This window comes from Triticum aestivum, chromosome 4B (genome assembly GCF_018294505.1).
Source record: "Triticum aestivum cultivar Chinese Spring chromosome 4B, IWGSC CS RefSeq v2.1, whole genome shotgun sequence".
Lineage (NCBI taxonomy): Eukaryota > Viridiplantae > Streptophyta > Magnoliopsida > Poales > Poaceae > Triticum > Triticum aestivum.
In genome coordinates, this window is record NC_057804.1 from 640,436,636 (window position 1) to 640,446,577 (window position 9,942).

The following is a 9,942-nucleotide window of genomic DNA, read 5'->3' on the forward strand; positions in this document are numbered from 1 at the left end:
GAATGTGTTCCAATTGTCGTCCCACCAATGCTATCACCGTTAGATATCGTCACCCCATTCCACGATTAGATGACATACTAGATGAGCTTCGAGGAGCCACAATTTTCTCTAAGATTGATCTTAAGAGTGGCTATTATCAAATCCGCATACAAGAGGGTGATGAATGGAAAACTGCATTTAAGACCAAATTTGGCTTATATGAATGGCTTTTTATGCCAACGGGCTTATCCGAAGCACCCAATACTTTCATGCGTGTCATGCATTTTGTCATTAGACCATATATTGGAGTTTTTGTAGTGGTCTACTTTGACGACATTCTTGTGTTTAGCAAGTCGCTCAAAGATCACATCACACCTTAGAACTGTTTTGCAAACCCTTCAAAAAGAGAGACTCTATGCTAACATGGAGAAATGCAAATTGGGTGTTGACAAGCTTGTATTCCTAGGATTCGTTGTGTCTTCTAAAGGTGTGCATGTAGACGAAACTAAAATTGAAGCTACTAAAACTTGGCACCAACCCACAAACTTGCAACAAGTGCGTAGTTTTCTTGGCTTAGCTAGATTTTATCTCCGCTTTGTGAAGGATTTTAGCACCATTGCTTTGCCTTTACATGCTTTGAGCAAAAAGAATGCACCATTTTTTTGGGGACCATCCCAAGATACAACATTTCATGAGCTTAAGAATTTGCTTACGCATACCCCTTTGCTTGCATTACCCAACTTAGATAAACCTTTTGAGGTACATTGTGATGCTAGTAGTAATGGCATTGGAGGTGTGTTGATGCAAGAGAAGCACCCCCATCGCATACTTTAGTGAAAACTTCGAGGGGCGCAACTTAACTACCCCATCTATGACAAAGAATCATATGCTCTCCTCCGATGACGAGGTCGAAGGCATCGAGGACGGTGGCATGGAGGGCATCGAGGACGAGGAGATCGATGTCGACGAGTGGAGGAGTGTCTTCCCCGGAGCTGATAAGGGATTAATCGTTGAATCAAACATTATAGTGAATATATCTGTAACCCATTTATTGGTAGGTTAACTAGGGCCATATTTAATATATATCCGAGGCTACATAGCAACATGCATTGTACTGAATGACTAAATATGCAATCCCAGGCTACATAGAAACAAGGAAGAGTGTTACCTTAATGTTCTGATGATGTCTAGATATACCTGTAAGAGCAGCAGCAGCAACAACAACACCAACACAGCAACAGTTAACTGCAGTTAATCGACCAATATTTGTAACAATGTAATAAACTACATCCACCCGTAATATAAGATGTTAATTCATCCAATATGTGAGTATATTGGATTCAATAAGATCTTATATAATGAGACGGAGAGAGTGTTTACTACATCATTGTGCAATTGTTGTTTAAGTTCTTAATATCAACTTGGTGCTTTTAGGTACATATGTCATTGGCAAAGTTCCATGCTTCGACCCTTTCTATGTATGGGGGAATGAGATATTCATGAACCATCATCAAATGAGGAAACTAATAAAGATTGTTATTAAAATGGGTAAAAGATTTCAATCAAACTATTTATTTACACTTTATGCAAGACAACAATGAACTGCAGCATGATAAATAAGGACTCTGTAGTATTCTTTTTACTGCCAATAATGAGTTTTGTTAGATGGCAATGTCTGAATCTTATTTCCTTCGTAGTGGTTTCCAAAGCAGTTTACTCAAGATTACCTCTCAAACTACATGATTGGCGGCCGGCCATCACAAGGAGTTGGACTAGAGTCATGCGTGCCTTCTGCATGGAGGAGGGCACAATAGGGGCATTCCGCTTCACCTTGTTCAGCAACCAGAATGTCCCTCGCCTCTTTCTTTACCATCTTTAATAGTACAAGTATACAACCCTGCTTCATCATTCTTTATTTGGTGCTTATATAATTCTTGTTTTGATGTAATTCTTGAACATATGTACCTGTGAATCGAATAATGCATTGGTTGTTGAACCTAATGGATATGAATGAAACTATAGCCTACTTTTAAATTGAAATTCCGTACAATTTTAAACATCAGCAATTGAATTAGGGTAAAGATACGCTCTGCAGGTCATTACGGCGCACACGGTCTATAAAAGCACAACATGTGTGATATACATCATAATTCGACACGGTTCATGGAGAGGAAACGTGTGTAACCATGCACACAGTTGCCGTTTGCAAAGCGTGTGTGATGTCAGACAATATCACAAACGGTTCTAGAAAATTAAATGTGTGTGATTGTAGCCTTACTGTACATGCTTTACAATCATGAACTGTTTGTGATGTGACGCGCATCGTAAACGTAGAGCCAGTTTGGTACGTGCGTGGAAAAAGCCCGGACTGCGTCCGGTACGGTAAAACCACAGAAGTCCAATTGCAATGGTAATGCGAGCACACACGAGTAGAAAGGATGGAGCGTTTGGGATATGCGAGATATCACAAATAGTTGTATGAAGAATCGCGTTTGGGATACATACCGGCAACGCATACGCTTAGTTATGCAAAACGTATGCATTGCTACTACCTATCTCTGGCGGTTTTTGCGCCGCGTGGGAAGGACCCCCCTATCGTCCACACTCACTAGGCGACGGTTTAAAATGCTGTCGCAGAAAGGGGTTAAAAACTGTTTGGATAGCAGCTCACTGTACCAATGTTGCTATCCTCGAGAACAGTAGCGGTGCCCGCTCCAAAAAGCTATGGGTTCAAGTGCACTAATCTCTCTAAATGTTTTGATTTTTGCGCAAATACAAATAGAACTAGACTTCCAATCAAAAAGTTGTGGGGCAGTTGACCCCACAATTTACAAGTAGAATCGCCCCTGCTCGAGAGGAGGGTAACATCACCATTAAGGGCAGCCTTGCTGTCCGGCTCGCCCTCTTTGACATCTATGGAGGTCGTGGTGACCACACCCCTCTTCTTGGGAGAGGCCTTGACCTCCTTTGGGACCTCCAACAACACGGGCTCCAGCAACCCCAGCATGACTGGGTTGAGCTCCTGGCCCGAAAGCGGGGGCTCTGATCGAAAATCAATGAAATCTGCGATGCCCTACGAGACAGTAACGGTTCAGAAGAGGAAGTTTGGTAGTCACGCCCAAAAGAGAGCGATGAAGAAGAAGCATACCTCTCTCATGGGAGCGTCATGGTAGAAGGGCTCCACCTTGACCTCCATGAATACCGCGTCGGCATCTACACCGGTCGACATACTAATCCGACAATGAACCTCCTCCTCCTCCTTGAGCTCATCAGGGGAAACCCACATGGGATCCTCTCGCCCCTTGTACGAATACATTAGCGCCTCCTGGGTTTGCAATAGGAGGACATGGCATTGCACCGAGGTCCTCAAGATGTGGATCCTTCCCAAGCTATCGGTCTTCAAGCGCGCCGTGGCATCAACAAGCAACTGGGTGTCTTTGGAAAGGGCGTCAAGGGAATCCCAGGAGCGAAGTCTCCTCGGAGCCCCACCGATGAAGGCCGATAGGCTGATGCTGAGGCCGGGGATGTAAAGTCAGGTCTTGTGCCACGCTCATAGAGAGTTGGGAAATGGCACAAGGAAGAATTTGGAGGACGGTCCCAGCTGAAGGCTCAGCCCTCCGAGGTTGCGATTCATTTGTCTGCACCTGAATGCAAAAGAAATGGCAGAATAACTCAAAGCAAGGAGTCGTCCCGAGAATGCACTCCTAGAAGATAGTGAAGCTGGCAATGTGGAGAACTCCGGGTTTGCGTCAAGTGGTGAAGATGACATCCAAAGGAAAATACGAGTCCCTGTATGAACTTGTGCAGGGGAAACCAAGACCGCGGCCAAAAAATCTTGATGGAGCGCGCGCTCGTCGGTGACCAGCGTTGGAGGGACTTCTCCCTTTGCGGATATCCAATATGTTAGGTTTGTCAGAAATAACCCCTTCGTCTTCAGCCTTCTGTCTTCCGCCTCTGAGGCGGCTGAGGGGAACCACTTGTCGATGGTCTTGTTGGCCTTCTTCTTCTCTGTCGGCTCGTCGGTGGTGCCGTCCCTCTTTTGGTTCCGCTCGACGGCCTGGGTCGCCTGGAGAATGCTTTTCCCGTGGCCTCGGAATGCGCCGGCCTTTAGCTTCTTCATCCTCTCATGCTCAGAGGAGGAATCCAGGGACGCAAAGATCACATACGCAGCAATGGTGAAAGTGGAGATCAAGGAGCTCAATGGAGTCACGAGGAAGAAGCAAAAAGAGGAAGGCAGAATGCAGGGCTTACCACTCTTTCCCCCTCTTTATATTACCGCGATAAGCGCTAAACAATCAGGATTAATGGCGCGACACGCGCCCCAATACTCATGCACTTGGCACTTATGTAGACATTGGTGTTAAACTCCGGGCACCCTCACCATAATTGTAGTGAAGGCCTGTCTCCAGGAGACCCGATAATGATCGTAGCCAGGTTCCCCATGACAACCTTCCTCAACTGAGGAGCTGGCGCCATCCCCAAGAACTTGAAGGACTCATGGGCAACTGGTGGCGGGATGACCCGGGGTAGGCCCATGACAAGGGTTAGGCCCAATATGACCAACGACCCAGTAGTTGTCAAGAGTATCACTCGGCTGAGCCAGTCCAATGAAGCCCATTCGGTGGAGCGTCGTGAACCTCATCCAAAAAATCACCATACCGTCCATCCGACTGGACCAAGACGTGGTCAATCAAGACAAATGCACCTGTAGTGCCATCAAGGCGACTCTTATGGCGACGTGGTAATGCCACTAGTAATTGCCGCCATTATGGCCGTTATCACATCATGGCTCTTAACAGCCCTTTTAACTCCACCTTCTCAGCCGTAGTATATAAGGAGAAAATGGTGCGAGACATAGACATAGTCACTTAAGTCTACATGCCAGATAATTTCTTTGTAATCACTTGGCTCAAACAAGGGAAAAACATCCAAGTAGGAGGAGTGTTACCACTAGAACAGGGGATATCTTCCACATGTGCCTTGCCTCCACAAAATCCCCAAATCATGAGTATTGTCGCAAAATTCCCTCAACAATCTACAATACCAAGTTTTCTTTATTATATTCATTATGAAATATATCTTACATTATGTATATATGATATCATAGATATTAGCACATTTTCTACGCAAATAGTCAAACTTTAACTTGTTTGCCTTAGGACAATCCTAGAACTCAATTATTTTGGAACGAAGGGGTCCCTCACTAGGCTCTGTACACTTTATCTGTGTATGTATGCCATCTACTACCTCCGTCCTGGTTTATTGGTCCCTATCGTATTTTGCGTCAAATTTTGATAATAGATTTAACTAAAAAATGTGAATGCATATCATAAAATATAATATCATTGAAAACTATGTTCAAATAAGAATCCAACGATATAAGTTCTGGTGACATGCATTAACCTTTTTTAGTTAATTTTTTTGGTCGTGCGCTCCACGCCTCTGCCCGACCAATTAGTTCATAGTTGGGGTGAACTCATGAGTGCTTTGACCATATTCGATGGATTATTTAGCAACTAGATGTGACGGTAGTCGGCGTACTGAATTTATGAGTTTACTGCTTATCTACCATGGTCCCAACACATGCTATAATATTTTATGAATGTTTGATTGATCACGACACATATCCACGCTTCTACTTATGTGTGGTCATTGCTTTGAGAGATGCTACAAGTGAACCTATGAACTCTGGTCCAATTTTCATGCGTAAGTGATTCTCCAACTTATGTTTACATGCATTTTCTTTTTTGCAATTAATTATTCCGAAAATACTAAAATACTTCCAACACATTGTACGATCATAAATTATTACAACCAGGAAAGCTAGTGAGATTGGAAACCTCGTTAGAACAGATGGGATCATAAATAGATTCTTAATTCCTTTCTAAGTGTTTCTCGAATGAGGGTAGCGATGTTGCCTACGGATTTATAACTTGGTTTCTCAGTTGTGGGGAAAGTTATCCATGCTACAAACCCTTGCATTGAGTGGCCTAAAACCTACATACCATTCGACAATCCTTGGAGTACCAGCTGTCGGATAATTAACCGTTGTATATTGCTCTATGCTTCATTAGTCCATTTATTGGCCTGTTTAGATGAAAGATATGTAAAGAAAGTGGTGTATTAGATGAATTAGATCCCTATTTTTGAAGTACTCTTGGTGACAATGAGAGAGTGCAAAACTCAGTCGAATTTGCCTAAGTAAGGATAAAATATAGTTGAGTTGTTATCCCGATAATGACTTATGGATGATCCTATTCACAATGCGCTATTTTATTACTTAATATGTGAGGTGAATTACTCTTTTCTTACCAAGAAATTCTTGGGTAATCAACTCCCATTCTACAAACAGCCAAATATGAACCTTGTCGGTCTTCTTTCCTCGTGGACAGGAAACACACCAGCGGTGTGCGCTGGGTGATTCCATTGTGCCTTTTGCAGTTGACCGTCTGGATAGTTGACCGAAATATCACTTTGATTCGCGTGGCCAACAGGCAAGAGTAAGGGTTTTGGACACCTTCGGTGGAGTATTAACCATTAGATGCAATTGTAGGTTGTCTAATGGTAATGAAATTATGGATACATTGCCTATAGGACGTTATCCCAACATAAGCTATGTTGTGTCATGAATGTTTGATTGATCATTACACATAGGTAAACTTATATTTATGTTTTACCGCTGCTATGAGAGATTTTGTACTAGTGAACAACCTATGACCCTGATCCATTTCTACCGTAAGAAAACTCTCCAACCACCTATGAAAGCCATGCATGCATGCATGCATGCAACGTGTTTGTAGTGAGAGCGGAGAGGGTGTGCAACCCGTGTGGATGGGCCAGTGGAGGACCAACGAGAGAAAGGAGTCAAAATACGGCCGGTGTGTCGGCTAGCTCCATGCGCTGTCATTTGCTCTTGGCTTGCCGCGCCAGCTGAGCCGCTCCAAATCACTTTGGCACTCGTACTACTTGTAGATAGATCACTTGGCACACGCGCAAAACGAGGAAACTATTCTGCTGAATGGCTATAATTTGTGCCAAATGGTCCGTGACCAAGAAAATGAATTATTAGGTGAGATCTGGAAGGATGAGGTTGGTCTCCTGGATTCATAGAACTTGTACAGGAAAGGATGATGTTCTCGTTTTCTCGCACGTGAGTTGCATGTATACGTTAAGCGGCAGCACGGCAGCAGTATATATAGCTGCTATGCACAACTTAGATAGTCACACAAACACACACACACACACACACACACACACACACACACACACACACACACACACACAGATAGTTGAAGAGATGTTTCCAATGACGGGTTCACCGAAATGCGTTGCTTTCCGGTCAAAGCATACCGGCAAGTACCTAGGTAGCGTGCAAGCAGGGAGCGAGGAGAGCGCCGGCGGAGGCAAGTTCTTCGAGGAGCTGAGCCACGGCGCCGACGACGTCGATGTCCTTGCAAGCCCGTACACTAGATTCTACCTGGAGCCATCCAAGGAGCACGACGGGCTCCTGCACGTCAGGTGCTGCCACAACAACAAGTACTGGGTGGCCAAACATGTCGGTGAAGGCAGCGGCCACTGGATCATTGGCATCGTCAATGAACCGGAGGACGACCTGTCCAAGCCATCATGCACGCTTTTTGAGCCCAACCCTCTCGCGGACACGGACAATAATCTATCCATCAGGTACGTACAGTACCATCTATTTTTTCTGTCTACACGTCAATTTACCAATCATTCTATGTCTACTACTCACTCTGTCTGGAGCAGTATAATTTTTTGTTAAAATTTTACTAGACAAAGCCTCCACGCATAATCAATTAATAATTACTACCTTCGTGCCATAATATAAGATCGGTTACAGTACTGACAAAAACGCTCTTATATAATGGGCAGAGCGAGTAATGTCTTGGAGAAAAAAGAAAAAGAAAAAAGATCAACACTGATAGCTGCTTGGTCTAGTAGTCCTCATTCTAATAGGATGGAAACACATGCATGCAGGTTCTTCCGTCCTCAGCAGACAACAAGCTCTGAATCTGATATAACCAAGGAAAAGGGGACAACTTAAGAAGCCTACCTGCGTCTGGGAACCGGAGGGCATGAAAAAGCAATTGATCAAGTGAAATCTCTTCATGACTTCTCCGCCATTGATCTGTCGAAGCAATTGGTACTGCCTAAATATGTTGCTTTTAAAGGCGACAATGACATGTACCTCCGGGCGAGGATCATCCAGAAACGCAATTACCTGGAATTCTCATCATCTGATATTGCAGATTCAACTGTGGTCAACACTATTTTCCCTAACTATGCTAATGGGAACGTGCGCATAAAATATAACCACTTCAATAGGTTTTGGAGGCTCAGCCCCAACTGGATCTGGGCTGACTCGGCCGACACCAGCAGCAGAGACCGTGACACGCTCTTCAGGGTGGTCATGTTGCCCGACTACATCGGTCTCCAGAACCTGCGAAACTCCAGGTACTGCAAGAGGCTAACTGCCGACAAGAAGACAAGCTGCCTTAACGCCGCCGTCGATACCATCACCCTTGAAGCAAGATTACGGGTGGAAGAAGCCGTACTTTCGCGAGAGGTCTATGGCGTGGAGTTCAAGCTCTCCGAAGCTAGGATCTACGGCGAGAAGCCTCTTACCTTTCCCAGCATGACTTCAACCAATGACACCAATGAAACACATGCCAAAACCCTGACCCTGAAATACGAGGAGACGCAGGCCAAGACCTGGAGCTCGACTGTTAGCCTCAAGATCGGTGTCACGACCAAGTTAAGAGCCGGGATCCCGGTCATAGCAGAAGGGAAGGTTGAGGTATCCACTGAATTCAACTCAGAGTACGAGTGGGGGTCATCCATTCAGACAACGACGTCACAAGAGGCCTCCTACCAGGCTGTGGTGACTCCGATGACCAAGGTGACAATCAGAGCGGCTGCGACTCAGGGTTTTATTGATGTCCCGTTCTCCTACACTCAGAGGGACATTCTGATCACAGGAGAGGTTGTTACCTACAAGATGGACGATGGCCTGTTCACTGGTATGAACAACTATAATTTTCAATTTGAAGCCACACAAGAGCCCATCTGATGTGAAGATGCATGCATTAGTTAGCCGTATTAAATAAAGCCATTCCAGCATTGGAGTGGCCCGGATTTTCTGTGTGGTGATTCGATGGTGTATTGTAATTTTTTATTTTTTTTACTTTGTGGGTTGTGTGCTCTTATATGTTTCCCTTTACCCATTGTATACTTTTCTATGTGATGATCGACAAAATATTGTGCCCCCTCCATTTTGCTTTATTTTGGCGTAGTTATTCTAATTTAGAGCATCTCTAGCAGCTGTTAATACGGTTGCGTATACACGTCTTGGATGAGGATATGGCCAAACAGGCATCCATCCACTCATCTAAACAATTTTGTAAATGTAGACGCCCTCGGATTTTTTCTTGAATCACCACCACGATGTAGGAGTATCCCTAGGGATGGAGAGTTGTAACCAACCCAAGCAGAGAGAAACTTGTCTTTGCAGGAGTAGTGAGTGCACTAATCTAATTTCCTGAAGTACCATTAATCTCTATAGGGATATGCCAGTAAATTATAAAAAAAATTAATTGTGAAATTATTTCCTGTCTAACAAGATACATGGCCAGCTCATATGGTATACTTGATTAGTAGTTTCATGTAGTTATAATCACTAGAACATCATAACTTGTTTGGGACTAAAGGATTTGTTGTTGTTGTTGTTGTTGTTATTGTTGTTGTTGTTGTTGTTGTTGTTGTTGTTGTTGTTGTATAATCACCCGAACATGTGACCGGCTTTAGCTGTTGTTGGCGGGAGATTTGTTCTGATTGTTGATCGACTGAAATTTGGCCTTTTCTTGAGGTGCATGTGTTTGTTTAGATATTTCGGATGGCAGTGCATCGAATTTTGCCACAACACTGTTTCAGACTAAATTTGTG

General features: G+C 44.1%; 1 pseudogene; it reads left to right on the top strand.

Moving 5' to 3' along the window:
• Positions 1 to 7,225: 7,225 nt before the first annotated feature.
• LOC123089529 (uncharacterized) lies at positions 7,226 to 9,243 on the top strand (annotated as a pseudogene).
• The last annotated feature ends 699 nt before the right edge of the window (positions 9,244 to 9,942 follow it).